Here is a 27,972-nt window from a genome sequence, read left to right as displayed (position 1 = left end):
TTCATGAGTAAAAAACTTTTTTTTTCTCAGAGGCAGAAGGTCAACTGAATGAACTGGATTAAACTTAAGATAGTTACAAATAAGCAAACAAATGGAGCACTGACAAACAGGGCAGTAAATATGTAAAGACTTGATGTCAAAAAGACAAATATTTCTTTTTACAGGGACTGTAAGATGTAGTTATTCAGTTGGAAAAAAAAAAACTAGAGCTGCAAATGACTTCATTTTATATTGCTTTTTGAATGATATCGGTATTAAAAAAACCTGCGGTAAACACATGTTAAGCACATGTTGACACATTCAAAAACCAGTTTTTTCTTAAACACACTGAACCACTGAGACAATGAGTCACTAAAACACTTTGGCTTTAGAGACGAGCAGAAAGTAAAAGTTGCAGAGGCGAAGCGAGGAAGACAGAAGCAGCTTGTTGCACATTAATCTGGCTCCATGGTGTCTTTTCACATTAGCTGTGGTAGAATTGAACGCAGAGTGTCAGAAACAGGGAAAACCGAGTGATACCGTTTTCCACTGAGCCACAGAGTACATGACAGACAAGTCCTGTAACACAGAGGTTACAGTAAGTTGATGTAGACGTCATGTCAAAACTGAACTCAGTGTGCCACACAAAGATTATGGGTTTGTCAAGGAAATTATACACAGTACAGAGTTTTGCGCATGTGTATAAGAAGGAAAACAGTACTTGTATTTTATTAAAGGAATTTTTATTAATAATTCATATAGATCGAATTGTTTGCATTACATTATCTAAGTATGGACACACATATATGCAATGATTGGGCAAAAAAGGGTAACAATCTAATATTTTGTTGGACCACCTGTAGTTTTAATAGGACAGAGAAAAACATTTATTTTCTCTCCCAACAGGTGACCTTCATCAACAAGCATTCTCACATAATTACACAGATCCTTTAATACATGGACATAAAACAGCATGACAAAACCCATATAAAAAAGAGAATATTAACACTACTTCAGTAAACCTTTAAAAGGGAAGCAGCTATCATATTAAGTAGTTGAAAGCAGATATTGCGTAATTTCTTGTAGTTGTTTTTCCTGGATAGAAGAACCGTACACCTTCTGTCAGATGGGAGGAGCTAGCATGAATGAAGCATGAGGTAAGATGGATCCTTTGTGATCATCAGGGTTTCCTTCCTGATCACAGAGCTCTTAAGCAGTTCAGAGAGAGGTTCTGAGGAGATCTGGTAATTTTGCTGGCCTGCTGAAATTAGACTTTTTGTCATCACTTACATCATTACTGCAATAAATACCACAGAATATCAGAATTCAGTACCAGCATTGGATCTGATGTGGCCCATGTCTAATTACTTCTGTTGGATGGATTGTCCCTACAGTACATACCCACACAGATCATAAAACCTAACATGCTAAAGGTCAGAGACAGAATGAAAAAAAGAGTGAGAAAAATGTGGATTTATCACAATGCAGCTCTATGTAAAAGTGCAATTTCTTTTTCAGCCAAACGCCTTTTGTTTGATATAATTAGCTGAATGTAAAAGCCAAACTTGATTAAGCAGTAGTAGTAATTGATCTAATATATCTTAATTTTTTAAAATATTGTTTTCACCCTGTAACTTAAAAAAAAAACACTTTTATATTGCATGTAAAATAGGTTAAAATGAACTTGCCTTATCATCTTCTTGTGAATTTATGCAATTCTTTTGTGCACAAACATTTTCTTAGAAGACTTATCAACATGATTACCATTTACAGACCTATTCACAGAAACACAACAAGCAAAGTACAGAGAGGTATTTGGCTGCGGCCGGATGCATTAGGTCCATTATAGGTGTCTAAAGACTTGGAAGAGTCCAGATCTACTAAATCAGCTGGTTACTGCTGCATGCTAATACACCAACTTGTGCACAAGGAGCTGTGAGTCTTTGAAAGGCATCACACCTTCTGCAACAAAACCTAAAAATAACCCGGTTTAAAAAAATATACATGTCAATACTTCAAAAGTACTGTCAGTTCTTTTAGTTCTCAAACTTACAACTAAATTACAAAAGATTAAGCTGGTACACAAAGCACAAAGTGTAAAAGCTGATTGTTCAAGTACTTGGCAAAAAGCACTAAAGATGCTCTCCAAAACATAACAATAATCTGCTTTAGAAGTTGTGCTGATTTATAATTTAATGAGGCACTTCTCTTGCTGTTTGTTAGAGAAAGTAAAAACCCAGGATAGCCACACATGAATTAAAAAAAACAAAAACACACACACACACCCACGCCGCACGCAAGCGCACACACACACCTACACAAAAACCCATTTGGTTTATTTTGGTAGGGGAGATGAAACCTCATGCTCATTAGTCACAGTTTCCAGCATAAAAACAAGCCCAATATATGGCTGTTTGAGTGGAGGGTGTTTTCGTTTTTGCAACAACAAAGCAAAAGCCCTACCCACACACAGAGAGACACTTCGGTCCACAACCATAACTGAGAGCATATTTACAGAGAACATTTATTCCCCCTTCCAACGTCTTTAATGGCCTTTTCACCCAAATTAGGATATACCAATCCCATCACTGGGAAAAAGGTCCTATCACTACACAACATTTTATCTTCTCCCCTTTTCAGAAGATGTTTCCATTAGGGGGAATGAAAAGCTAATCATATTCATCTGCAAGCTTGCTTTAATGGGATCCTATCAGAGGATCTGATGGAGGCCCCTCTCTGCTAATACTACAGTCAATTTGCCGCTCCCATTTAGTCAAGCTGGTCTGTCTCTGATGATACCATCTTTGAGTCATTGTAAGCTGCACAGAAGTAAAGCTGGGCTTGAGTACAGTGGAAGAAAGAAAACGTACGCTACGTAGTGTAGGGGTGTACATATATGTGTGCACGCGTCTGATAAGTTAAATGTAATTTCCTCGGCTCTGAATGCAGATGCAGCCACTGATGTTAGAAGTTAATGTTCGGCAGAGATGAAAAAGATGGATAAACAGAGGGAGGGCAAGGAGATTTTCTCAGCAAATGTAGAGCAGCCAGAAGTTTTTTTTTAATCATTTCTCCATCTGTCTGCTTTCAAACATGCACAACTATATTTTTTACCCTCTGTACAGTTAGAGTGTGCTTCTGCAAATCCTGCACACAAACACTAAGGTCAGGCGGGGAGGTCAGTGCCCGGTCAGCGTTGTCACATCCCATCACTGAAGTGCCATGTCTCGGCAAGGTGTATTTATAATGTCTCATATAGATAGATGGTGAGATAACTGCCGGGAACAAAGTGCTGCTGTGAAGGTGTGTGTGATGAATGGTCTAAACATAAACACATACAGTGTGATTATGGCTGCTCAAGATAACAGACAAACACTGTCCTATGGCAGAACGTAACATGATTTGTTGTTTACTGCTTTAAATCTACGAGACGAACTCATTAAACCAAACAGCGGTGAAATGCAGCTTCACAACTGGAGCCGGCTTCTCTTTGTGAGTCAGAACCTTTTCTGCACATGTGCTGAAGAAACACATTGCCACATTTTAAGAAGAGACTTTAAATGAGAAAGCGAGAACGAGAGATGGTTGATTGACACGGTAAGTGTTAACGGGTGGATTACTTTTTACAAAATGTCTCCCACCTGATTCCTTTCTAATTCTCCTTAGATGTCTCCAGATAGGAGTTTCTACCACAGCCCCCTTACAGTGGCTTAGCCACCACACGACTGAAATCATGTAAATAAAGACACAACTTTAAGTGTCACTTGTTTAATTATAATGGTTAAAGTTTCTAAGTTGGTAGTTGCTTGCTGCAATATTTAAAAGATAAAATCAGACAAAATTCATGGGGCAAGGAGCTAATTAAAATGTGAGGCTTAAAGTCCTTTCAGTGGCTTACTGTGCTTTTACAACTGCTTTATAGAATAATATAAGAATGGCAGCATTTGACATGGATCAAAACACCCACAGTCTTTGTTTCCACTGCCTGCCCACACACAAGCAACATCTTGATGTATGTCAACACATTCTCAAGTTGCACTCAGCTGTAAATTTACTCAGCAATTGGAGCTTTGCTCATTTGAAAGAATGACAACACTGCTGCACACAGAAGCTTAGATTTTCATTTCCTTGTATATTCATGCATGTTTTTACCTTGTGAGGATAACTTCAGGTATAGAGCACTCACTATGAACCTATAGGTTCAAAAAAAAATCCAAGTAATAAAAATCCACAGGAGAAAAGATAGTCCTGCATTTGATCTTTTGCATCAGATGCAAGGCAGTTTCGGCAACACGGACAGTAACTATTGTATTAAACAAAATATTTAGCTGATTTCTACACATTTTGGGTTATTTTTTAAACTTCATTTAAAATAAAACTCACAAATATATTAGACTTATTGAAAAAGACTATATATATATATGATCCATGTCAAGAATTTGCAGTTTGAAAATTATTATGTTATATGGGACCAAATACAATATGTATTTTTATTATAGAAATTTTGACATTCTGAAAAATATGTTGATGTACTATACAGGATATGCACTTAGTACTTTCTTGGTGCTTATACGTTTCTTGTGTGCTTTTTCCTATCACTTTTTTATTTTTCCAATAATTTTTTTTATTAATACATTGGGATACAGCACTCTGAGAAAACAGAAATTTTAGCAATGGGCTTTTGTGACTTGCCTCCATTGTGGAGGATGTCAATTAGCTGAAATGTTCAATCAGGAATCCTACATGTGGTCTTCCACATGTAGGACATTTTTTAAATAAATGGAATTTTGTATTTTTATCAGCTGCAAGTCATAATCATAAAAAGAAAAATCACTTGAAATACTGTGTATCAAAGCATCAAAGCACATCCAGTGGACCCCACCTAGTTACAATTAAGCATTCACAGATTCACTGGATTTTTCTGTGGAATGTGACTCCAAATCATTTTCTGAATATCAAACACATTCAACAGAAAATGCAGCTTGGAAAGCCGAAATACCTGAACACAATGTTACTTGACTTATTGGTTGGTGTTTGAAAAGCAGCTAATCCAGGCGCACTAATCATTTTCCTTGATGCTGACAGGTTGTACCCACAAAAGAGCAGATTAAGTAGATTATTATCTAAGCCACATGTGTCAAACTCAAGGCCCGCGGGCCACATGTGGCCCGCTACGTCATTTTATGTGGCCCTCTCCCCCCTACCAACGTTTTACAGCCCCGTTGATTGACTTCAAATAAGTTTTGAGTACGAATTGACTACAAACTACATCTCCCATAATGCCTTCCGATTGCTACCAGCCAACATTACGGCTTCTCGCCACTAGAGTGCAGCAGAGTCACCTCAAGCTGATTATTAATTTCCCAGCGAATAAAACTGAAGCATCGACAAGCTAACAAGCTAAAGAGCGAAGTCCCGTGATGTTTCAATCGAGGACTTTTACCGTCTACTGCCCCCTGATTTGATGCCACAGCTGCGACTCCATGCAGCTCGTGTTTTGTCCATGTTTGGAAGCACCTATCTGTGCGAACAGATGTTTTCAATAATGAATTTAAACAAGACCAAGACCAGGTCGCGCATTACTGACGAAAACCTACATGCCGTTTTGCGGATTTCCTCAGCACAAGAACTAAAACCAGACATGGACGAACTGACCAGGGGAAAACATTGGTAAGCACGAACAAACTAAATTTAAATAGAATGAATGTAAAACCAAAACTCAGTATACTGGAATATGCATATAGTTTATTGATTTTGCTTGTGTTTTGTTTATTTACAGAACACAACACAACGAGGATGTGTTTGTTGGTAACAGGGTGAAGAGAATCAGCTTTGTGTTCAAGGACAGGCAGCATCACCTAATTGTTTTGTTCTTATGTGAAATACATGTTCGTTGTGTAATAAATAACGAAAAAGTTTTGTGAATGAAGTTGAGAGTTAATATCAAAACCTGTTTTTATTCTTTGTCTGCTTATCTCTAAAGCAGACAAAGATTAATTTTCCCAGCGAATAAAACTGAAACATCGACAAGCTAACGAGCTAAAGAGCAAAGTTTAGCTGAGCAGTTTAAAAATATTGTAATTTTTAAACTGAGCAGTAATTTTACATCCATGCAAACTCAAATGTAATATTTAAAACTTGAATACATAAAATCAGTTATTTAACAATATGAGGTGTTGTTTAATTTATTTTTAACATTGTATTTTCATACATTTATGCTAGGGTTGCCCAAGTCTAGTTTTCCAGACCAATCACTCTGCAACTTTAGATGCGTTCTTTCTCTAACACACCTGGATCATTGACTCATTCATAGGCCTCTACAGAACTGAGTTGCTGCTCATGAGGGAAGTCAACTTTTTGTCCGGGGTATGTTTTAGCAGGGACGCATCTAAAAGTTGCAGTCTGGAGGACTGCACTTGGGCATTTCTGATTTATACCGTCAATGTGGCCCATTGAGGGCGGCCAATATGCTGAAGTGGCCCTTGGTGAAATTGAGTTTGACACCCCTGATCTAAGCACTAATTCAATTTCCACTGTGCGTATTAATTGATATTAAGATATATTTGGTGGGTGTTTTTAGTTATTAAAGGAGGCATTTTAGAGGGGGTCTCAAACATTTGTGGATTTGGCTCTTTTCAGGCTGCTGTGGTCCCTAACCCCAGGGAATACCAGGGATTTACTGTACGTCCATTTCAGGTTGTGCTACTTCAAAGCCAAGTAACATGTAGTTGTATATGCAGTCTGACTTCTATTAAATTATTCATTAACACTATATTGCTTAAGAATATTTTGAAAGTACGTTGTTTGTGGAAAACCCTAACCATAAATAGCTCCATGTATGCCCTACAGATTCACAGTGGTGGTAGAGCTCTTTTTTTTTTTTTTCATTTGGTAGGAAACATGTCATGGGCTTGTGTGGCTTGGCTGTATTGAGTTAACCAGACAGAAAGAATCTCCTCTGTAGGCCTCTAACCCTTAACCATCCATCCATCTGTAGTCCTGTCTGACATTTCATGGACAGCCAGTCAAATGGAAGTAACTCAGATAACATACGGCTCTTCACGGATGGGCCAAACATCTATAATCACCTCCACAAATGTCACCACAGGAAAGCAAGAAATAAGCAGGGGGAGGAACCACAGGTACTGAGACAGACGGGCACAGAGAAAGAAAATTCACTGTGAGAGAATATACCGAGAGAAAAATGACTTGAAATACTGAAATCAATGTTTGTTATAAACCAGCCTTCAAGGACATTTTAAAGAGGAAATACAAGAATTTGACATTATTATTCACCTCTGCTTTGAGAGAGTTTAAAGTAAAATATAAATAATCTTTTAAGAATTTTACTTGTTAGAAAATTCAGTGAGCTTCACAAATACTGAATCTAGTTTGAGAATGTTCTAAACAAAGAGACACATCACAACTTCCTGCTGGACAAATAGTGACTTTTTGAATAGATCACATAAAAACGCTAACCTTGGATCCAATGGAACCTGCAGCTCTTATGTGAATGGCAGCTCTCTGAATAGCATGTTAATTGCAGCGGTGACCTTGTTTTGAAAAACTGCACAATAGAAACCTGGGTACTGTGAAACCATGCCAACAAGCTGAAATCTAGAACGTGCCCTGCGAAAATGATAGATAACTGTCCCTGCCAGCTGTCCTGGGTTCTCTGATAACTTCTCTGTTGCATTTGTTGTCTGTCAGTCACTCAGTCAGTTCCTGTTGCCACCTGTTTTATCTACAAGAAGAAAAAACTGCAGAAATCTATCGGGTTCAATGTACCAATGTACTATGGGTGGGTCACTGGCACAAGTGAGATTATCACAAAGCAGAAATGAACCATTGTGTTGCGAAATACAATGAGGCTTGTGACTGAATCCTGACATCTAGGGTCATCCAGAGGCCACATTTCCTCTTCACTGGCTCATACAAGGTTTATCACTTTATCAAACCAGAAACTTGGTGTAAAATCCAATTTCCAGTTTTGGCTTTTCAGAACTCCTTAAAGGCATATAGGTTATTTCCTCATTTACATTTATCAAGTGATGAGAAGGGAATGGGGAAAGAAACACAGATAAATTGATAAAGTAAAGGGAATTACTCTCACCCTGCACTGCAGGCGGACGAAAGGTCATTATCATCACTCACTTCACAACCAATCTCACACTGAATCACACTGAGGAATCGCCACCATCTTTTTTTAATGCACATACCCGCATGCACATGCACACACATACACACTTTGGGCCACATTCTAACTTGACTGCTGTTGAAAACCTACTGATTGCCATGTTATGATCAGATTTCAACAACTGTGTTTCTTTTAGTTTTGAGTGGGTGAATTGAGTATCAATATTGCAAAATTTGGGGCTGGAGAGATATGACTGTGCTATATGCTAGATAAGCTCTGAAAATAATGTTTTCTAGACTTCCTGTCATTCATTTCTAATTTTAGGAGTAGAGGCCATGTCCCACCATGACATACAGTATATGAGATATCAGATTATGTAAAACAGTTTTATTCATTTTTTAATAACATTTTTGCAGCTCTTGCACATTTGTTTGTCTGTACTGCACTGATATACTATATAGAAACTGTAGTCTGTTGATATCTTAATGTTAAATACACATGCACATTCCATTTTTTTAGAGGCTATTATACTCAGTTGGAGATCCTTTAGATTGTGAGTATGATGTTTCTATTTTTAATAACAGCACACTTCTTATTTATATTCAACAATTTTAGATTTTTGGGGTGACGTTGGTGGAAGATCCTCCTGTAATTGGTGGGTTTCCTGGTAGCCTCACTTTTGTCTGACTCTCCCAGCAAAGCTGTGGCTAAAATCCAGCAGCTTGCCGCCATCAACAACAGTCCACTTCAGGTTCTCCTCGGCCCACGTGTGTAAGCTTCATCAGTGCGCAGTGGATCCAGATGTTCTGACTCAATCCTCAGCACATTCCTTGTGAGGCTCCTCCAAATTTATGCCTGGATTTTGCTTCCTTGTCCTCTCAAGCCTGCAGCTATCTTTGCTCCTCTTGCACCATTTCTTACTACACTTTTTTCTTCCACTCAACTTTCAATGACTATACTTGGTTGTAGCACTCTGTAAACCACTAGCTTCTCTATCAAAGTCCTTCTGTAGTTTCCTCTCTCTGTGAATGGTGTTGATGACTGGATGCTGGACATCTGTTAAGTCAGCAGTCTTCCCGATGACCGCTGACTTGTCCTACTGACCCAGACTCGGAGACCATTTAGAAACTCAGAATGGTCTCGGAGTCCGGAGAGACTGTTTTATTTAATTAGCTTAATATTTATAAAATCATAATTTTCCGAGACACTGAATTGTAGGTTTTCATTATCTGTATGATCATCACAATTACAAGAAATAATAGCTTATGTCCCGCTATATATGTATAATTGTTCTATATTATGTATGAGGTTTCCTTTCTGAAATAAGGGATAAAAATAATGAACTTTTTTATGATATCCACATTTTTTTAGATCTACTTTGATTGTGGATTTTAAACTAAATGTCAATTAATGTATTATGGTGATATAAATGTAAAATTTGTAGGGAACAGAGTAAACAAGCGTTTTTCTTCACCTCTGAAGTCACTCAGCATACTTCTTTGCTTTGAATGCCTAAAACCTTTGACTCCTCGCAACTCCAAGTCTCTACATATCCCTAAAAAAATGTTTGATGCTTGGAGGAGACTATCTTTAAATCCCGTGATAGACTTATTTGTCAGGATGTGCTAAATAACAAGGCCCTGTCACAGGCTTTGCTCGTTTGTGTGTATGAGTAATCGTGTGCGACTGTGTTTGTGCCTGTCTTTGTAATAAGCGATTACCAGACTGTTTTCAACAAAACGCTTCAGTGAATCCACTTCCAAGCAAAACAAGAAAGTTCAAACACAATTACTAGAAGAGTTGAGCAGAACAACATTTAAATATGAATCACACATGAGGTAGAAAGAGTCCCTAAAGCTTGCACCACTGACTGCCTGCGCACTGATGATGAAAATCCATTCAGCTATTAACACATTTTCATACTGCATGCATATCAACAAGATATGGTAATTCCTAGTCCGTGTGGTTAGGTGCACACTTTCAACATAGGTATATCAACATAACAGGAAAAATGCTTTAAAGGTTTGAAGAGCTGATAGAAGCTCGTTCATAGATAAAACCAGTAATGTCTGCTGATAATTGAAAGAGGAAGCCCTTTATCTCTGCAGCAGTGAGTGCGCTGAGCAGTGAACCACTGTGGCTGAGGTAAGGAGGAGGGCGGTTGAGGAGCTGAGGAACAATTACCTTGATATGTGGTTCAATTAAGCTTCAAACAAGAACTAACGACCCTCGGTTGAAAGCTGCATCTCCGGAGAAATGTTTGGTTTCTGTGATGGATCCCGCCACCGGAGGCAATTCAACAACAAAATGGAATTTAGGCATGCACAGGGGACGTCTTTTACTTGGTTATCAAACACATGGGGTTGGTAAGGCACCGTGGTTCATGTCGAGAATGAACTTGGCAATTTAAAGAAATGAAGTCTATAACAGAGCCCCAACAATATGCCTCAATGATAGATCATGACAGGCAGCGCAACATGTTTAAAATAAATCAGAATCCCATTCGCCTTCTGCTTGTTGATATAGTTAATTAGATGTGTAAAATGGTTAATTAATTTTAAGAGAGCAAATTACCGATTTCAGTATTTATCAAAAAGTTTGTTTACAACAGGCCAGCATAACATAAGTGAGCATCTACAGTGGTGGACAGATGTTTACACCTACAATAAGACAGAGATTCTTTTGCTTGAATGATTATTTTCTGCATGGATTAATACATTTAAGCTTCAATGATTTGGGTGCAAAAGTTTGAAAATATTATGGAGTTTCTCTAATCCACAAAAGGAAAAGATTATGCATTCCTACTCAATTATTGTCTGTCATCCACCATCACTACAGCTTTGTTAAATATCACTGGGAAAGTTACAAAAATCTGCCAATGACTACAAAGTTTTTCAAAAATAACTTTTAAGCAGATATTAAACATACTTTCCATTATTTCTGTAGTAATTATGTTTCTTGGAATGGTCTGATATAGTTTTCTAATTTTAAATGTCATGTTTTTATTGCATTCACCAAAATTAACAGAACAATCTGTAATAAATTATGCACCCGGATTATATTTCTGTTGTACAATTAACATACATAAACATCATTCCACTATGGAAAACAGTTCAAATAGATAATTAAAACCATAAAAAAGTACAAATACATTCATGCTTATAATGTATGTAAACTTCTGACCCAAACTGTTAGGAGCTTTCAGAGTTAAAATGCAAAAGCAGGTAATCACTCATCTCTCAAACAATAAGTTGCCAAATACATCAACAACCAAAGAATAATTCTTCACAATGTAAGACTAAAAATACTTAATGAATAAAATGATATTTTACATGATCTGACTGAAATCCACAAAAGTATTGCAGAGAAACGAATGAAGACTGAAAACCAATCCTAAAAGACTGTTATATCCTGCCCTGAGGTAACATCATGTTAGAAGCAAAAGGATTTGAGAAACTGAAACCATTTAATGAGTTCACAAACCCTGATGGACACATAATTCAGAAGCACACGTTCCTCCCTATCTTGCATTATCTGGAAAACAGTTCGGAGCCCATCCAGCTTCTCAGACCTCAGTTCAAAAGTTAATTACATTATGCTATGGTATAGCAGGTAGGGTTGTGAACCAGACTTTCATGGAAGGTATAGCTTATTTCATAAGCTAATGCACATCTTGCATTCAGTAGAACAAATAGTGAAACCTGCCTGCCCGGAGACTTGTCAAATGCTGAAAACATCTGACGCATTTGAAAAATGAAATGTATGACAAACTACAATTAACTATTGTGCAGGAGATTGTTCTTCTTAGCAGTAAAGCAAAAAGGTAAAACTAAATTATTTTCATCAAGGAACCTGGAAGCAGAGTGGCTGTAGGGCATGAGTCCTGCCTGTCTTGAATTTTGTGTAAGAAAAAAGAAAGATATTAAAGTAAAAATACCACATATGGCCACATTCTTTCATGAAATTCCACGATGGTTTTTTCTTGCGCTGAACTGGTTGCTGTGTCAATCTTATGCTATTTATGCTTACCCCTAGTTTCCCCCACTACAATTTCTTCTGAGAATGAAAAAATAAGTTTGCAAAGTCTCTTCATTTAATTTTTTAAAATTTATATAGAATAGAATTAAACAGACTAGTCCTTATTGTTTTTATATGTGGAGACAATAAAATTAATCAAAATTCACAGAGCTATGCACTGCAGATGTTCGAACACGGAGTCAGTAAATCTTGCTCTAAAGGCTGTGAGTGACTCCAGTTTGCAATGCTGCTGCTAAACACTGATCAGAGACCAGACAGTTGTAATTGTAAAATGTTGTTCTAGTAGCAAATAAAGATGGAGATATTGGTGCATTTGAGTGCAGTGATGATGAAACTTATTGTGTAATTTCTATTAATAATCATTCTTTTTGCTTTGTAATCCACCAGCAAGATACAACGGAAGGAGGAGCGTTCTAGTTTATTTAGCTGTTTTAAAATAAATAAATAAATGATGAAGCTTTAATTACTGCTATTATTAATTAGGAGTCATTTGACCTGTTTGAAGTCATGACGCAACAAACATTAGATCCTCCATCCTCAAGTGCTGTGAAATCAACAGTTTAGTACTTTGCTTGGCTGCTTGCTTTTACAAGATAATAAAATGTGAAAAAAAGTATTAATATTTTTGATGCAGTGTCACAACAGAGACTTTAGTGAGCCAACTAAGAAATATTCCATGAATCTTTAATACAAATCCTACATCTGATGCTACTCCATCTAGCCAGTCTGTATGCTTCTGATGAGCAATTCTGTTTGTGTTGTGCCTTTGATTCTGCTAATGAGATATGTTCTACTGTCGGTGCTGTGATTAAGGCTTCTATTACATGAAGAAAAACAGCAGAGACGCTCATACTGCAGAATGCAATTCAGAGCATCCACAACAAATGCAACACCTCTGTCAAGAGAATGATCTCTTTCTTGTATTTTCTTTAGGTCAGCATGACCCATAAAATCCAGTTTGACTTGTGCACATCCAAAAGATAAGTTTAGCTTAAGGGTTTGCATGAAAATAGCTCTTTTGCAGGATAGAAAGGGCAAGTTCAGGGTTTCTTTCACCCCTAGAGTATCTATATTTCTTAAATACATGTGAGTTGTAATATTACATCTTGTTGATGGGTCCAATTAACTGTAAGCGATTCTCATGGTCAATGCTTGCAAAAATAACACAATCCAGACTAATCAGTTACAGTAAACTTAGTGTTGCTAAGCAATGATCTAATGTAGAGCTGTCTTAGACAATATTTGTTTTTTTAAAAAAGATACTTGGCATCAGACTAAACTTCAACAGATATGTTGAAATAAAAGTGATTTTATTAGGTTTGTAAAAACGATCTGCAGACTCCGTTATTGGTTTGTAAGGTCATTCAGTTCAACAAAAGCTCAGAAGAAAAATTATTATTTTGTTCTCACTCCTTCTTTGGCCATCCTTTATTCCTGACAGAGCTGATATCCAGAGATTAAAAGATGAAACAGTGCGGTGAGATACAAAAAAAAAAAGCAGCTGAGAAAGGAAAGGTTAGAGGCCGAGAGGTCAGGGGTCAACTTTGTTAAGTAAGAACTCCTACAGTAATAGAAGGAAGGTGACCATGGCTGGTCCAGTGCCGATCTCACAGAAGGAAGAAACAAAAGCAGAAGATAAAAAATACATTAAAGCAGGAGAGGGCTGGAGGGACGTAAATGCAGAAGATGGGGTCCGCTGAAAGGTAAAAAAAAAAAAAAGTCGGTTTGGAGGGTGATCCAGAGAGTGACAAACACCAAATGAGATAGAGGGTGAGAGGAGAGATAGTGATAGATAAACACAGAGAGAATTGTAAAGCACATTTCAGCTGACAGATTGCCTCTGCCTCCCATTCAGAAATCAGGCTGCATTTGTTTAACTTTGTGAGACCATTTCCTTCTGTTGTGATAGCTGAACTTGTTCCTCTGTGTGATTTTTGTGTTTGTGAGGACCAGCTAACCTGCTCAGTGCCTCTGAATGGATCTGTTTGCAAATGTAGGTGGGTCTGACGTAGCCACACGAGTAGCAGTTACCGTCAACAGGTGTTGCTATGTTTCATTTCTTGCACTGCGAGTGGCTGCAACACAATAGCATGAAACTCATGTTATTATCAGAGGTGATACAATTTTCTTTTATTGTTTTCCTGCCTTGGCTTTAAACTGTAACTCTGCAGCCACAATTCTACAACCCAATTCAATGTCAGTATATCAATTTGGAGTCTAATGTGCGAACAAAGTCAGTATAAGAAACAGTTTCAGAAGCTTTCAGGCAAGCCTGGAAATATTGACTTAAATCTTAAACCTGTGAACTTTTTTAAATATGTGCAGAGAATTAATTAAAGTTCAGGTCAGCTGTTTTTACCCTCAATATTAGAGCAGAAGTGATTTTTTTTGTGCCGCATATGTAAGAACTTGTAGACTTTAATCTAACCCGACAGCCAATCAGATCGGTAAAACCAAGTTCAGAGGAAGTGTTTGAACTGAATGACTAGCATAGAGTTCATGGATAGGTTTTCCACCCCGACTTTACGTCAAAGGCAAATCTTCTTGTAAATCCTCTCAGGTATTTGTCAATAATTTGGAGAATTTCACACTGAAAACATGCAGCTTTTTCATCTGTCCTCATTTCAACACCAAAGCCAGCTCTTCCTCTCAGTTCTTTGATGTTGCCTGTTGTCATGGGGACACCGCAAGTGCTGCAATGCTGAGCAGCATACAGAGTGCCGTGTTACTGCGGTTAAAAGGGTTATATTAACAACAGCAGCAGGTTACATTAGAGAGCGGCTACATTACCCATTAGAGGTAGCAAAACACATTTGTGGCAGCAAGGCCAGCGCCATTAGCATTTAGCGCCAACTTAACATGGCTAAGCATTCAACCTATTTGATTTATGTGTAATTTATACTTGACAAGTTTCTGAGAGTCAGAACTTCAGCTCTCAACCTCCAAATTATTATTTGCAGGACTGAAGATATCAAAAAAGCAATATGAACAGAATAAAACAGAAAAACATCCAATAAGCCTGCATCTCTCTCTGGCACTGATAGCGGATGCAGGAGGCGATACGCACAGTTTGCTGCTCACCACTTCTTGAATCAAAGTTTTCTTGTCAGATTGTTTATCTGCGGCCAGCAATATTGGCTCACAACAGGCTGAGCTTATCACACACTGTTTTGCAAAGCCTGACTTATTGACTATGAACACAGAAAACATGGCTCCTCTCATCAGTGTCCGACTCAACAGCAGCATCGACTGTACTGATCTAAGACCAAGTCTGACGGAAGGCCAGTCAATGCAGCTAACGAGAGCTGGCTGGCGCTTCTAAATCTGTTTCAGGCTCTTCAATCCTCCAAGTCTGAAAAAATATTTATGTCATCATAAATTGACTTCTTCAAATGCGATAAGAAGAATACTTAAAGAGGGCTTGGAGAAATCCTTTTCAAATACTGTTTCAATTTTAAATGCAGAGAATGAATTGCGGACCCTGAAAGGTTATTACAAACTCATGACCAAATAGACATCAGTGTAATTAAATACATCACTTCATAACCTCAGTGAATTACAGCAATGAATCTCAACCTTTTTTTTTTCCTGGAAATTCACTTTATTAAATGATTAAGACTACGCCACCATCATAGTCTCCATGTAATGCATGGAAGCATGGTTGTAATGTAACAACTGAAGCTGCATGCTGACTCTACAGTATATTGTTTCTCAATAGGTCCAAAGATAATGATTTCAGTTTTATTTTAGTTCAAGTTGATTTGTTTTGTGAATCTATTCAACACTTGAATGAATTCATAGTCACTTGGTGACACAGTAATGCAGAGCTCTGTATCAGCTCCACAAATACACAGTGGAGCTGAGTATCAGAACATATGCAGGGTTAATTGGGTGACTCTGCTCTTGCCTGTTGGTCTCATAATGTGTTAATATTAGGATTAGATCAAGACATTCAAATTTGTTAAACTATTTGCTTTAAAATGTGCTTTATGTTCTAAAAACACACCATCTAGACCATTTTAACTCTTAAATGAGTTAGAATGACAACAGGAGTTTCTGGCTTTGGATAAAATGCTCCACAGTCCTAATCAAAGCAGGTAAACCAGCCTATTCTCAGGAGAACAAATAGACTGAACTGCTATGCTGCTTGTCTTTCACACTGACCACTTAAAGTGCACTTACACAAGAGCCGCATTCATTCAAATGAGTTCACATTATACACTGATAAGCAGATCAGTGAGCAACTTGGGCATAAGTGATATGCCCATAGGCAGAACAGTATGTGGCAGGTGAAGATGCTGGAATCAACCAGTGATTGTAAAATTACTGCTTTTCCCACTGTGCCAGAGTTAGTTATTGTTTTGGCATAAAATACGATGTTTCAAGCTGTGCATATGAACATATGTTGGAAAACAGGAGGTGTAAAACATGGTTGCGCTACTCCCATAGGAAGCGGTTCACATAAGAGCATTGTCAACATAAGACAACAGGAGCTGATTTAGTTTACAAGAAGCTTAGTTTTTATGTTTTAAATATATCTATTGATTAGGAACATTAAAAACTAACTCACAAATGTGTTGAAAAGTTTGTATTCTTAAGCATCTCTTTCTGGCTTCACAACTCACACAGCTCAGACTGATGTGTATAAATGTGACTTACACCTAAACCAGGTGTATCTGACTGAATGCTGGTCACTGATCACGGCTTATCAAGCTGATACCTGTCCGATCACAGTCATTGGCTGATAATTGCTGCTTCTTTAACAAGAAAGATGAGCCTGAACCAACACTGGGAGTAGCTCAGAATGGTCAACCTGTCAGCATGGATCAGTGAGAAAGAAGGTAGCTGTCTGGCTGCCAGTGTGAGTGGAGAAAAGTAGGTTGCAGGAAAAACTGGGGCATCACCGAGACTCAGGAGAGGTGTCTCCAGCCCAGCATCCTGTCCTATTTCACTGCATGGCGAGACTGGCATGTGTGTGTGTATGCGTGTGTGTGACTCAACAGAGGGAGGACCCTGGGCAGTCAAGAGAAAGCTTTAGGCAGAGGAGGAAGTCAGATAACAGGCGGGCACCAGGTAGGCTCCTGGTGGGAGAGAAGGGGCTCAGTGATTTGCCTCTTTGCTGGGGTGGAAAAGATGTGCTGAAGCCCCCTACACTCTCCAAGGGCATGGAGCAAATGTCAGACAGTCTATGCACATGCACTGGAAAACTGCTCAGAGTTTTATTGGAATTTGTCACCTGTATATACATGGGCTTGCCTATGAGTGTGTGCACTCCAGCTGTTTAGATGATTCAACAACAGGATGAAGGATCAACTAACAGATGGAGGGAGGCTGCACACAAGTTAAAATGTGGTTACATTTTCTTATCTAACATTGTGAATGCCCCTTCATCAGCCACAACATTTTTTAAAAATGAGCAAATATTTTAAAAGATATAATTCTTCTCCCACACATGTATGAGTTACAGTGTAACAAAGTACCCATCAGCACATGAATTCACTGAATGTTTACTCCATCTCTGATAGGCATTATTTATACACCAGTCCCCATTTTCCACTCGTCTGGAGCTTTCAGAGGCATCACTAATTCATCCCCTCTGCTAAATTTGAACGGAAACACTGGGCCATTACGGCTGCGCCAAATTATATCCTAGTTCTTTCTGTAAGCCTATATCCAGGATGGACTCATCCCCACGCTGCAACTCTACCCTCCAATCACTGACTCTTGTAATCAGATCAGAATAAAAATGTGGGTTAATGTGTGAATGGTGCACAGCTATTTGATCTTTGACTGTGCAGGTCACAGGCAGCTTGACAGGTGGACAAGTGTACAGTGTTGGGTTGCCAGGTTCAGTTTTCAGTGGTTTAATTAGTTGGTTTTGTCATCCTGAGAAGCAATGAGAGCTGGTTTTATGTTGGGGCAACTATGAATAAAAACCATGGTTTTACTTGGGCCTGACAAAATGACGGTGCAGTTTGTGCTCTGATATTCTCTCACTTTCATAGAGTAACTGGATTTAGACAGAGAAAATTACACACAGATGGAATATATTCACTAAGTAGGTGATTTTACTAGGATGCATCAAATTTAGTGGCGAAAACAAATACACATGATGATTTTTAGATTTTTATTGGTAAATAAATACACAAATTTACATTATTTTCCTTCCACTTTGCAATTATATTGTACTTGGTATTAGTTCATAACATCCTAAGAAAATACATTAATGTTTATTGTTGTAACAGGACAAAATGTGGAAACACTTAAAGGGTATTAGTACTTTTTCAAGGCACTATATTTCTTGATCCCCTTTCTTTGCTGTTCTGACAATGTGATCATCTTCACTGTTTCCACCTGCGTCCCATCAGCCTAGCTTTGTATATATGGCCCTGTCATTTCCTCTCCCTTTGTCATTTCGTCTAAATTTAAGATTGGCTTCTTTCTAGACTTCTGCTTAAAGTCAGAATGTTTTGCATTCATGACAGATCATCTTGAATTTGGACTTCGGTACTGCCTGCTCTTGTTTGGCTCCACTTTTTCGGTTGATGTTGAAGTTCATCTTTATGAAATGAAAAGGGTGCAATAGCCTGGAGACAATTATTCTTCAATATTCTCTTTCTCAAAACACTTGACCCACACAATACTCCCTTATGTAGCAAATAAACCCTGGAAATAAATTGTGTTTTTTTTTAGTAAAACAGTGAGTGAGCAGTAACACCTGTCAAAACAGAGACCAGACCGTCAGGTGAGGTCCTGTGATGTAGTGTGGAGAGCAGTGGGTGTCTCGGCTTACTTACATTTCATCTATCGATTCTGTCTGAATGCATCTTGACTGATCTGGGAGCACGAGTGTGTGTATGAGCGAGACGGAGTGAGCGGTCAGTGGGTGGAAGAGCAGAAAAGAGGCCAGGCTACATGCAGGCTCTATTAAATTTTAATTTCAGAAAGGTCAGTTTTCCCTCAAGGTCAAACGCAAAAATAATCTTCAAAGGAAAAGAGCCTGAAAAAGCCACTCTCTGTAGGACTGCTGGGGATTAACCCGTCGGACAGAAAAGCTACGTATTCACTGAGAGGAAGGAGCAGTATGAAAAGGACGCATGTTAACATGCACCATAAGCCAATTAGTAACCATGGCAATGAATGGAAGACAAAGGAAATATGCCCCCTTTGGCAGACACAGCCTTTCAGATTGAAGTTCGTGGTGCATTACACCTATTCACACAGAACCTAAATATGTTAGACACAAACATAATGGTACAGGTTGGCATGAATCCTCTGTGCTGTAGTGGGATCACCTAGGAAATCCACTGCATCTACACTAATCCACTGGACACAGTCTTTTATGTCGCACATAACCAGTGTTTTGAAACCTTGTGTCCGTCAGACGCCCTTGTGAACCACAACCATTCACCACATCCACAAACGCACTTCAAATAAAAAAAGTCACAAGACAGAATGTACTTTTTCATGGTTTCTTTTTCCCCTGCTATGTAAAAAACTGGATGTGTTTCAAGTTAAGATCATGCAAATGTCATATTTTAAGAGTTTCACTAGAACAATTTTATGTGGGTGAAAAGGCGATGAGCTTGTAGATACAAGCTGCATGTCTCAACATGAAAACTTCTCAATGAAGGAGGCATTTTCAACACATGTCTGTCATGACAAAAGAGGGATATAGTGAAAATGTGCTGCAACAGATAATTTATTTGTTCTCTGCTTGTCCTGGTTGCCTCTGAAGCTCCCCGTTGGAAGATCAGCTACCATTTTACCCCCTTTCAGATGTGCACTGTATTAAACTCTTCAATCTTTGGTTGGGCTAACTGTGCTTACGTCCTGTCTGCTCAAACCCCCAGTTGATCATAGGAGATGACCGTACACTCTGAATGTGGCTCTGTTGGAGGTTTTTTCCTTTTAAAAGGGAGTTGTTCCTTTTGACTGTCACCACAGGTGGAGAGATTGTTGGAAAGTCAATGACTTGATGCAATTTGATGGGTTTTTTTCCCCACATTGTAACTTATTACAAATTTATTCTGAATCTATTTAGGATCATACATATTCACTATATTAACAGACAATCTTTAAGATTCTATGTTTTTCCACATCAGTGTGATTACATGAAGTTAGGGTAGTTGCTATATCAATCCACCTCCTCGGCTGTTCAGATGGATCAGCAGTGCACTAGTCTGACACTTTCCAAACAACTATGAGACCTAGCATATCAAAGGATCAATCATCTTCCATATCTTCTAACATTCTGAACCAAAATTAAAGTGCTAACTCTATATTTTCCAGAGTTATAACTGACAGACATCAACATGAGGATGATTTATTTAGCCAGGAGCCACCAATGTAACTACTTTGAGGTTTATTAGCTGTAAAAAAAAAATTTTAAATTGAGAAATGTTTGAAATGTTCATTATTTGCCAAGGTAGCATTAACGCCTTTATTTTGAGTTGTTTCAGGTTAGAAAGAGAAGGTGGAGGTTTGACTGACTGTGTATTAGCTTTCCACAACTCTGATGCTTTTTACTATTTTTTTTTTGTTTTTGCAATGTTACATCTTTGTAAAATTACTAGCTTTACATAAATACTCTTCAAAGAACTGCTCCTTTAAGGTCTTTTTGAAAATGCTTCGCCACATGTACAACTGATAGGCTCAAGAAGAACGAGGAGATTTTACAATGACTTACATATGCTCTCCAGACATGACAGATGCTAACTGAGACACGTGTGCAATCACCAAGCCTCATTTCATTTCCTCATCTGTGACGGTCTTGTATTCTCTCAGGCAAATGCAAGTCCTCACAAAGGTAGTTAAATGTCACAACACACCTGTATTCGAAGCTTCCACAGACTGCCTGACAGCTGGTCTGCCTGGTCCTGTCTACCCATCACTCTGACCTGTTCTTTGCACCCTCCATCTGGCTGTTCTTGCCTTTTACTCAAATCAGTGCCATCTATGCATCCAAGCAGCTGGTGTGCCAGCCAATCTCTTGCCCCTCACCAGTGTGTTCTCTCCTTGACCACCTAAGAACAACAATTTTTTTTCCTTTATCAGGTGATTTTCTGTAATTATCTTTCTTTTAGTTTATTCCCTCTCCTGTCAAATATGTTACATCCAAATCACCTGATATAAGCAGCAAAGGAGAGCTTCCTAGTAAATTTACTCCTTAAGTATTTCACCCAAAATTGAGACAAAACAAGACAATAAAAAGCACTGCACCTCTTAAATTTAACATATACAATCTTCATTCTAACTTTTATGCCCTTATTCAAGCCTTCATCAACACCAATACTGCAAGCAAACAGTAAGAAGCAGAATGTTATTTTTAGTGCTGTTTTGCTCGCTGCAGGCCTGGCTCTGTGTTAGTGCATACACAGCAGCAGAGAAAGATGCACAAAAAACAAACCCACACACAGAGAAACACAAGAGATTTGCATACACATATCTGCAGATTTAAGCACACTGGCTAATGTGACATTTCACAGCCTGACATTCCTTCCACTGAGCTGTGTATGTTGAGTCCAGTCGATCTGTCAAAACATTTCAGAACTCCTGTGCAAAGGAATATGCAATGCTAAGACTTGATTGCACACATGCACACAGAAAGACACAAATGCAACAGATAAAGAAAGTCAGATACACAGCACCATCTGTTTTTGGAAATGTGTTTAAGAACAGAAACCACACACACGGGAAAAACATAGTAAAACTGAAAAGTGCAGTATTCACTATTTTTGGGGCTAAAATAATAACAAAAGCTTACAAACATTTTCATATACACAATGCTTTTGTGAAGACAATCTTTACAAGATCTTGCAAAAGTATTAAAGTGTGAACTTTCTTGCAGTTGTGTTGTGTTAAACACACCTTCAATGTAAGTGGAATTTTAACAGTAGTACACAGCTGTGAGGTGAATAGAAGAGTGGATATGCTTTTGTGAATTTGCTAGAAATAAAAGCTATTTCTCTTTATGCTATATAAATTACATCAAAGTTCGCAGCCATGAAGTGGCAAAATGTGAAAAAGTTCAACAAGTATCAGTATTTCCCCTTTCAATGGTGTTCACTCTCCTAAGTAAGCAATGCAATTACAGACAAATTTGATTAAGAAACACAAAAACTATAATATTACCCACACAGTTTTATTTTTCAACAGTCCATTGAATATGTTACTCATTTTCATGCAAGAAATATTTGAAAGATTCTACAGCAAGAAGGACAGATGGACAATCTTCTCCTCTTGGTAAACATTTGGAGCTCAGCTGAAAGCATTTCCATTTCAAACACTTCAAGCCTGTAGGAGAGAAACGTGTAGCTGTAAGCATGTAACTGAGCATGACTATCCATATTAGCATTTATTATGATTGGAGGCAGCTGAGGCACAAGGCATTTGCACTCCTTACTTGTATATGTGTAGAGAGCATGCAGTATTTATAGAATGTGTTCCTGCTGTCTTCCAGGCGAGACCCTGTGCTCAGTTGACTGCATGCAAGCCTTCAGCACAGAAACACCCTTCGGCCAAGTACTTAGGCTAAGTTTGCATCTTTTCAACATCGCCTGTGGCAAGAAAGTTGTTTTGGATCTGCAATTATCATTTTTTCATACAGTGCAGTATTAAACATGACAAACTAATGCATTTTCTCACTTTTTGCCACTGAAGGGTAACTCCTGCTGAAGATTTCATGATTCATATTTTACCACAAATCAAGCCAATAGAACTAGGAGCTTACAGTGATGATGGCATGAAATTCTCTTAAGTCAAAGTATTTTAACCTTTTTAAATGGCGTCATGAATCCTTCTATTCAAACCATTACATCAGCCAAAACAAGCCAGTCACTACTTCTGTCACTCAGCCAACAGTCTGTCTGCCAGAAAGCGTCTAACCATATCAGCTTGACAATGATTTATTTTTCCATAGGGCGGCATTATATCGGTACATGCACACAATAAAGTTACATTCAGACAGTATATGGCTGTGCTGGCCTACCCACTGGCTGTCTGTGTAGATGATGCTCCGTTGTTTAGTTCTGCACAATTAAGTTCACAACAACCCCATAGCCCCTCTGGTCCTTCATAGCCAGAGGCTTTGCTTCATTACACAGCATTCAAGCACTGTTCCAGGAACACTCGTAATTGGCTTCAATGTAATCAACGTACTGAATCCAGTTTGTTTTAAATTAACCTCAAAGTCAGCAGGAGGTGCAAGTTTAAAGCAAGAGCAGCCTCCCCAGTGGCCTGAGAGTGCATGAAGCTTCAGGCCAGAAGGGAAATGCTGCAGCAAGGAGAAGAAGTTAAACAAGTCCGGGAAAAGAGTCCAGTAGTCATGTATATTTCTGTTTCCGTCGCACTGCCATGCTGAAAAGCTGACACAAAATTACTGTAGGGCTCCAGTGGCTGTTAGATAATTTAATCTGATTTGCTTTCAACTAATATCCCCCTCCAGCATGGTTCAAGACCATAGCTGGCCTGGGGCTATGATGGCCGTATTCATATTAACTTTAACGTTTCCTGGGTTGGGAGACAAAAAAACGAAATTATCGTTTATTACGCTGATGGGGTCTGTTGGAGAAAATTTTAAAGGGAGCTACGAACGTTTGGATTTTAGTCATGCATTTGAACTGTGATTCTCTCTAATTTAATGCAAAACTTTCTCTAATCCACACAGGTTCAAAATTGTACATACATGCTCAGATTTACACAGAAAGCAAAGGCTTAGAATCAGTAACTGGTAACCTGTAACCATGATTTACAACAGCATGCAATACTTTAACAGATTTTCCTGGGTTGACAATGGGAAATCTCAAGTAACTCAGTTTAGATAGAAAAATTAGAATTATAGAGTAATAAAAGATGGTACAATCTTTTGGAGCCATTTGCACAGTCCTAGGTCATCTCTTCAAAGAATCTTACAGATAATTAAGACTAGTGAGAACTACATGTTCACCCTAGGATAAAAGTTAATTGCTTAAATCACCAAACCTAGCAGAAATGAAAGGAAAGAAATCTATGTCTAAAACTTAACACCTTCAAGCTCCTCATGGATGAATTGAATACCCTCTGGAGAAAAGGTTTATGCTCAAAATAAAGATTATGTTATTTGGCCACTATGACAAGAAAGCACATGAACAATTTGAGATGAACTTAACTGGTTTAGCCGTAAAGTAAACTCAAATCTCCAGTCAGAATTATGCCAGGAGCTGGTTAATGTCTACAAACCTGCTTAGTTAAACTTAATATTACTGGGGCATGTATACATGTAAACTTGCATCTATACTTTAATAGTAACCCTGTGCATTTTGAAGAAAATGCCAAATAAATTAACACTTTTGGATTGGGAAAGGAACTTGAGAATATGAATATCTGAATGTTTCATGAACCCTTGGGATTTCCTGATAATGAAAAAAAGAGAAAGAAATCTGAAAAGTGTAGAAACTATATTGTAAAACCTTTAACGTGATTCATATGTGATACCTTGCGCTATAAACAAATAAACAAAGCTAAATGACAACGCAAATCCAAAATATAAGGCAGCCAGAATAGTAGCATCTATTATGTGAAAGCAAGGAGCTAAATTCAGCAAACATGTTGAGTTCCTGTGAACCAGAACAAGTGAGTGTTTAAACAAGTATTGTGACGCCTACACAGCCCACACTGCATATTGAACTACATCAGTAAACCACAGCAAAGGTCCAGTGGGTCATCAGCAGTAACAACAACAGCTGCTGAGAATAGCCTTGTAAGGCTTTACTGACTGTCAGTGTGTTGCTTGGACTCTGAAGCAGCAGGCACCAGCTGGCTGCAAAGCAGCACTGTGGTGTTTCACGTGGAGCTCAAGGGGCTGCTGGGAGGTGTGTGTGTGCGCGTGGGGGGTGTGTGTGTGCGCGTGGGGGGTGTGTGTGTGTTAGAGCTCCATAGACCTGTGGTGAAGAGAGGACAAACAGGCAAACGCAAACTAAGGAGGAGGAACAAGAGGAACATCAAAAGGACGCAGGGGTGTTGAACTGCAGCAGAAAAATGCAAACATGAGGTGTTATGTTGATGAAATTAGTCTACTGGCATAAAACTTCCTACAAAGGTTTCCTTATTATTTCTCACTATTGGGTCAGGATTAAGTTAAATTGAAATTGCATTTTCAATTTGGACAAAAGAGTATTTTATCCAACCAGGTTGAACAAAATCTCCAACCCCTCCCACATAATTCAAGATAAAATATTCTCTCTGTTGCTGTTTGAGCACAGAGTAGTGAAAATGATGTGTGTGGGTGCAAGAATGACGATTAATGAGGATTACATCATTTGTAATTACCACAATAAAATGAGGAACCCCCTGAGCAAAACACTTAAATATCTCATCATACATGGTAATTATTTGGCTTAAAACACTGATTGCCTTTAAGTGACAAACTTCCTCAACTTACTAAGAAAACACAGTTTTACTTCTTTAAACAATTAACTCATTGCAGGCAATCCCTGCACAATATAGATATCTAAATATTGTCACTTTTATTCTAAGATGTAAATAGTAACCAATCGAGACAATAAAACTACAATTCATTGATAATCGTCTTCCATTTTTTGTTATTAGTACTCAGAGGTTGTTTTGTGCTGTAGTTTCCTATTCTCATTACATTATAAACTCTCTTTAGTTAGATACAATCATTAGGCCTCAAATTGCTATACTTTTTGATTGATGTTGGTTAGCCAGTGTTTGGCTGAATGTTATTTCAGATATGCTTCCAGAATCTAATTGCAATCTTTGTCTTCTACGGTGAAAATAGTTTATTTCATTGTCTTTTTTAATTCCTGAAACATGAGTGATGAGCCAAAGAGAGATGGAAAAAAGGAAGAGTAAAATCACAAAAACTGGTGAATTAGTGACAAAAGTTCTGAAACGGAAGCTGTAAATTTGTTTAAAGCCAAAGAAAGAGAAGTCAGTCAAAAATATGTACAACTCCATATGATCTGATTTTAAAAAAGTGTTGAATGGGAACCTATGCAGAAGATAGGGAGCACTATAAATGTTCATAATAAAATATGTAATCTACTTTAATATTTCTTCCTGGAACTCCCTTTAAAAACCTTTTATCGTCTCTGTGTTCTGACATGATAGATTTGTCTGGGCTTAAACATTTACAGCAAAATTTGCAGATCCTGATGTCACGTGGAAAGGATAAAACCTGGTAAATCAGTCACTGTAGCTTTTTCTTCCCTTTCCCATGAATGCTAAGGCTACTTGGCATCATGCTAACTAGCCTTAGCATGATGTGCAGAGGCTTCTTTTGGGAAGATGATTAGTGCTTTTAAATACAGCACAATTAGTATTGCCTCAGAGGTGCTGAATACATAGAGCACTACTTTATATTAATTTGCTACAAAAGAAATGCATGTACAATAATACATGCATGTACATCTTTGATCTTTTGGTTGCAACATGACAAAATGTGGAAGGTTTTGAGTAGTATCAATAGTTTCCCAAGGCACAAAATGTCCATTTCAAAACAAAGAATATCATTTGGTAACCCAAAAGGGGGAAATAATAGTGAATAAGAGTAAAAAATGTACTTAAGAAGTAAGAATTTTGAGATTCATGCCAAGCCATTTAGCTCATGTGCTAAAGATAGCTTATCGGCAAGGAGCATTGAGATCCTTCGGCTTCCATGGCCTTTCGCTATAACAGTTGCCCTGAATTGTAAGCACTGTATTTCGTGCACCTACAGTCATAAATCCGTCATTAAATGTTTGAAAATGTTTCATCTTAGCTAGAGGACAGATCATCCTTTCAGACCAGTGAGCCATAGGAACTGTGGCAGTGACTTTCTTATGATCATAGCTGAAACATTTCTAACTCTATAAAATAATCAGAAGACCAACATGAATCTGCAAAGCAACAATTCTTGGGTTCACATTGTGGAGGATTGGTGTAATATTTTTTTTGTTTTCCAGTCAAGGGAGGAGAATGTGCCTCTTTCTATGAAGTGTTTCTTCAGTAACAGTTCAATTTAAACAGCAATAGGACATTTTGCAAAATGAAAAAAATAAATAAATAAATGTAATCCTGCAAATGAATCAATGCTCCAAATCCTGTTTCTATATTGAGCTGCAGAGGGAAAAAAAAAAACTTCAACAGACTCGGTGCCCTAAGAAGTCAATAGAAAACTCTTCAGTCCTGCAGGGAGTAAGATAACAGCTACACGTCAGGGATTCCACCTGTGGGGACATTTTCTTGTGTTGGGAATGGCAGGCCTGAAATCCCCATGGAGATGGCTCTGTTCCCAGGAGGTCTGCTCCTTGGAACTATTTCTCGGCTACCTCTGACAACGCACACACACACACACACCCACAGGCAAACATCTATACTGAAATTGACATTTAACTGCATCGGGAATCCGACAGAATGCTTAAAAATGAGACGAATGCAACACTGCCGCTGCGCTGTCATCAGCCACATCTCTGGTTCTCACTTGGTTATAATTCATTATCACCTGAGCAACTGTGTTACTTCCCCTTGCATCCTCTATCACAACTTAACATGCACACTGCAGCTGTTGTTCACAGAATAAAGACGTGCTTTTATGTCCATGCATGATATCTGAAATGAAGTATGACTGAAAGGCTTTGGGTGACTTCAGTGGGCTTTGAAGTTGGAACAAAGAGAATTCCTGCTCGTCCCATGATACAGCCCTTTCTGTCTTTCCCACTCTTCTTTTCTCACTCCCCTTTTTTATGTCCCTAAATAGTGCACCTATAATCACCTATTCCTTTTTAACTCACCTCAGTAAAAAAAAAAAAAAGAAATAGTTCTGATGATGATTCATC

General features: G+C 38.2%; 1 protein-coding gene across 2 annotated transcripts in view; it reads right to left on the bottom strand.

The window, feature by feature from the left end:
* The window catches only part of kcnd3 (potassium voltage-gated channel, Shal-related subfamily, member 3), a 118,680-nt gene that overhangs the window by 31,323 nt on the left and 59,385 nt on the right, over window positions 1-27,972 (bottom strand). The window lies entirely within an intron of this gene.

Source organism: Xiphophorus couchianus, chromosome 1 (genome assembly GCF_001444195.1).
Source record: "Xiphophorus couchianus chromosome 1, X_couchianus-1.0, whole genome shotgun sequence".
Classification (NCBI taxonomy): Eukaryota; Metazoa; Chordata; class Actinopteri; order Cyprinodontiformes; family Poeciliidae; genus Xiphophorus; species Xiphophorus couchianus.
This window is presented reverse-complemented; position numbering and strand designations above follow the sequence as displayed.